Here is a 4926-nt window from a genome sequence, read left to right on the forward strand (position 1 = left end):
TACAAACGGATTTAGCCTAGCTGGCATATTAGCAGTATACAGCCCACGTGTTGGAACAACCCCCACATTTGGCCGAGTATACTGATGCACAGCAACTTCTTTTGGAGGCCCCCATCTAATTTTGACCATTGGGTATCCAATTTTGACTACGCCCCCATTCGTCCCCAAGCACACCAGGCCATACCTCTTCATTCGTCCCAAAAGTAAACCCTCCTTGATGCGCCACCAGAGCGACACTTGGTTGCTGCTCATCACGATGGTACCAGTAGTAGCAACGTTGGGCAATGTGACTATATCGACCACAGATTTGACACTGGATCTGAGTGTGAAAGCCACGGCCACGACTACGAATGATACGAGTAACTCAGCCCAATTCAAAGGCCATAATAGAGATGAGTTTAGTTTTCCTCAAGGCCCAATTACGAGATCCAAATCCAAACAAATAAAGTCAAAACTCAACTTAGTGGTTCAAGACTTTATCACGAAAAAAATTCAAGAAGAAGAGTTGAAGTTTCAAGACAATAAATTCTGGAGTAATGATGAATTAGAAGAGACTAATTATGTTTGTGGGCCTAAACTCTCAATCTATGACGACAAGCCCATATGGAAAATGCTAACAAGCTTAAGCATTTCACTTCAAGAACCCCAATTGATCTTACAAGCTTAGACATTTCATATTGGGTTTAAGTTTTAGGCTTAATTTTTATTATATATAAGCACAATATTTTGTTTATTAGCTCTTATTATTTTATTATTATTTTATTCCGAATTTTTGATAATTATTAAGTATTTTAAGTTATTTAGAATTTTATGTTAACAAGAAAGTTTAGTTTAAAACTACTTCTTGTTTAGATTAAATTAGAGTTCTAGTATACTTAGGAGTTTTATTTAGATTTATTTATCTAGCCTATATATAGGCCTTTGCATTGTATAAGGGGACAATTGATTATTATTCTATTTCTCTTTGAGTTAATAAATTCTCTTTGAGTTTTTTCTTTTCAAGAATTTCTCTTGAGTTTCTTTTAGAAGAGTTTTAACAATCTTTTTAGATTGTGGGATCATCTTCAAACTTTTTCTTGCCAAGGTTTTTATCTTGGAGGGAAATTAGAGCCGCTTGAAGGGGTTGTGGATTCTTCGTGTTTCCAAGGCTTCTTAGGACTTCTACACGCCACGCTCTATCTTTCCATTTATCTTCTTTATTCACTTCCTGAATCCTTGATTTATTATTTGTTTTAATTATTTTATCTAACTTGGATTTAATTTCGTTTCAGGTTGTGTCAAGAAAAATCCAAGTTTCTTTCCGAACATCTAGAGCCCTAAGTCAAATCCGCGACTTTGACAAACTTTATGATCCGCTTTCGCGTTCATCCTTCTCAACCTTTATCAACGAACAGGAGGTCGACCACTACGAGAAGAACTGTCCATCGCTTGCGACTGAGATCCGTCCACAAAATTCGCAGCAACCAGCACGTCTGAAATAGATCACATCTGACGAGCCTCACATTCAAGAAGCGCATCCACTAGGCGTTGGAACTCAGATAGGAGGAGAGAGAGGCAGAAGGCACGATGGCATCAAACTCAGACGACAAGCCCACAAGCAAAACCGCCGTCCTCTCGTCTTCCGAGATTTGAGAACCAGATGCTGCAAGAAGAGCATACATGTAACGGCCTAATTTTCAGTGGTGTCGGAAATGGTGATTTGAGATCACTAAATTCGACAAATAAGATTGAACAAGATAGTAATTTAATATTTATGAGTCAAGTAAGAATTTAGAAAAATTTGTGAAATGGTGAAATTAGTGAATTAAAAGAATTTATTAGGTCAAACGGGTCAAAAATGAGGTATCGAGACCTCAAAGTTGAAAATTGAGCTATAAATATTTTTATAAATATTTATGGAGTGTCATTGAGTTAGTATTAAAGTTCCGTTAGAAAATTTTAACGTTTGGATGGCTAATTAATTAAAAAGGACTAAATTGAAAATAGCGCAAAATTTGTTAAATTGTGAGTAAATAGCTTAAGTATTTAAAAATATGGATTTAAAGAGCAATTAGACCCAAAGGTTAATGGCTGGACGGTTTGGGTATGAAATAAGCAAGAAAACAATGTGAACAAGGGGCAAAATTGGAAATAGCATAAAAGTTAATAGTTAAATAATGATGTAATTGAAAAATCTAGACATTTCTTCATATTTTCTCAGATAAAACGCCATAGAAGGTCTGGAGAAAGCTGGTTTTTCATATTTTACATCATGCGAGTTTAATTCTTACTTTTCTTGATAATTTTTATGTTTTTATGACTTTTACAATTAGGTCCACTTGTAGAACTCATTAGTTTTTGATTTTATGGGTGAAATTGGAAGTTACCCTGGATGGATAAGGGAATTTTATGATGAATTATTATGAAATTTAAGTTCTAATTTTATATTAAGGTGGTTTTATTAAGTGATTTTGATAGGAAATGATATTTAAGACCTAATTGTGAAAAAGTTGTGAATTGAAGGTTTCTGTTGAAATTAAGAATATAAAAGGTTTTGAAATAGTTTATAATGATAAAATAAAGTGTTAATTGAGAAAAATTAGTTCAATTGATGGGTGAATTGAGAAGGACTAAATTGTGAAAATTGTAAATTTTGGGGTAAAAGTGCAATTTCGAAATTTGAACAGCATAAATTGTGAAGTGAAATAGAATTGAAATGGATGCTAATGAAGGAATGATTTTATAATTATAGATCAAGAAAACGAATGAATCGTGGAAAGGAGAAAATTCAAGAATAGTCCCCAATTTCTCGACTTTTACAAATTAGTCCAGTAAGTTCATATGGCAAAGTTCAATGTTTTGTTATGAAAATCTTATGATTGTTAAAGTATTTTATTGTTGATGAATACTATCAATTTGCATTAACTAATAAATAATGTGTAACTAAAAGTACAAATTAGTAGGAACAATGGATTTGAGTGCTTCTATTCTGTGACCTCGATGAATTGACGAAAAATATGTGATAAGTGCGCCTGCTTAAGACCATAGTTGGGCTATGGCATCGGTGCAATGTGATAATGTGACTCAGATAAGACCATAGTGGGCTATGGCATCAGATAATGTGATAATGTGATTCCGTATAAGACCATGTCCAGGATATGGCTTCGGTATGATATGTGAACCGTGTAAGACCATGGCAAGGCTATGGCTTCGTGTGTGATGCGTATCAATGTGAAAGTCCATAGTTTACTATGGCAATGTGATAATGAAGCACTCAATTCCTTATTGTTCCCTAATTTGACAATGAAGTAAATGAGAAATGGGCCTAAGGGAGTTAAATTGTGAGTTGCCATATGGAAATTATTCCAATGAGTTATTAATGAAATTGTGATTTGGAGGATGAAATAGTTAAACTAATAGATATATGATTGTGTACGATATTTGATATGATTTGTGTTTATATGCCTATGAGCTTACTAAGCTTCAATAAGCTTACTTGTGTGTGTTTAATATTTTATGTAGATTGACTTGAAGTGAAGTGGGTAGATCGGATCAACACAACAGGGCACACTATTCAGATCAATTCGGTAGTTTTTGTTTTATGTTTAAAGATTTATATGTCATGTATAGAGTTTGAATGAATTGAAGTAAAGATGTTATAAACTAGTTAACAATATTTGTACTAAAACAGTTTTCGGTAAGTAGCAGTAGTTTGACTTTGAAAAATCACTAAAAATAGTAGAAATGGAATTAAATAATGAATAAATTATGGAATCGAATCTTGATGAGTTTATTTTCATATGGAAGAAGCAAAACAAGTATATGAGCTATATTTTATGAGATGTTTAAATTTTTGTGAAACAGGGCCAGAGCGATTTCTGGATCCCCTGTTCTGACTTTGGAAATTCACCATAAATTTTACAAAGATAATTAGAAGTCATACTTTATATTTACAGATTCCTTATTGAGTCTAGTTTTATTAGAGACAAACAGCATAGTCATTGAAGCTCTTTACAGAGAGATATCTGATTCGTAATACACAAAGGTCAGAGTAGTCAAACCCTGAAACAGGGGAGATTTTAAATAATAAACTGTACTAATTGGCTTGACCAAAAATTCTAGAAAAAAATTGGTAAGTAGATATATGAGTATAAATTCAGAGAAAATTTACGGATTTGGATTTCGAGTTTTATAACTCGGGATATGAATTATTTAGCAACTATGACACAGTTGGACAGCTTGTCTGAAAAGTATTATATAAATTATCTAAATTTGGTTAAGTGCTCAAATAAGTTTAGTAGTGCCTTGTGCTCGACTCCGGCAACGGTCTCGGGTAAGGGGCGTTACAATACAGGCTTTTGATTTTATCAACATAAGCACGGATGGAGAGACTACCTTTCTTGAGAGAATGGAGTTCATGGTGAAGTTGAGACTGCTTCGCGCTAGTGTCGGCCGCAAACAAACTACTTGCCATCATTCATACATCACATGCAAATCGGACGTCCGTGAAGGAGGATAAAAACGACGAACTAATCGTAGACAACAACCACGAGGTGAGAAGATTATCTTGTTGAGTGAAGATCGATGCAGTCGGATTGGCAACAAGAGTGCCATCGGAGGCTTGAACAAACCTCGCTGGAGCAGCCAACATAGCTAGCAAGGATAAAGCGTACCTGCTGTTGCCACTGAATGAACGTAACCTCGTCAAGCTTGACAACATCATGTCGAGGAAAGGAGGTGATGATCCGACCACCGGTGAACACCGAGCCACTTGGCTCAACAGAGTCAGAATCAGGAGAATGCGTGATAGCCATGCCCAAGGATCACCGAGCTACTGATATCATGATAGAAACTAAAAAAATTCTAAAAAGAGAAATATCTGAAGGTAATATTCTGTATTTCTTAGCTGCTTTATCCAGTACATAGTCACAGTTTATATACACAAAA

Source organism: Gossypium arboreum, chromosome 12 (genome assembly GCF_025698485.1).
Source record: "Gossypium arboreum isolate Shixiya-1 chromosome 12, ASM2569848v2, whole genome shotgun sequence".
In the NCBI taxonomy this organism is placed as follows: domain Eukaryota; kingdom Viridiplantae; phylum Streptophyta; class Magnoliopsida; order Malvales; family Malvaceae; genus Gossypium; species Gossypium arboreum.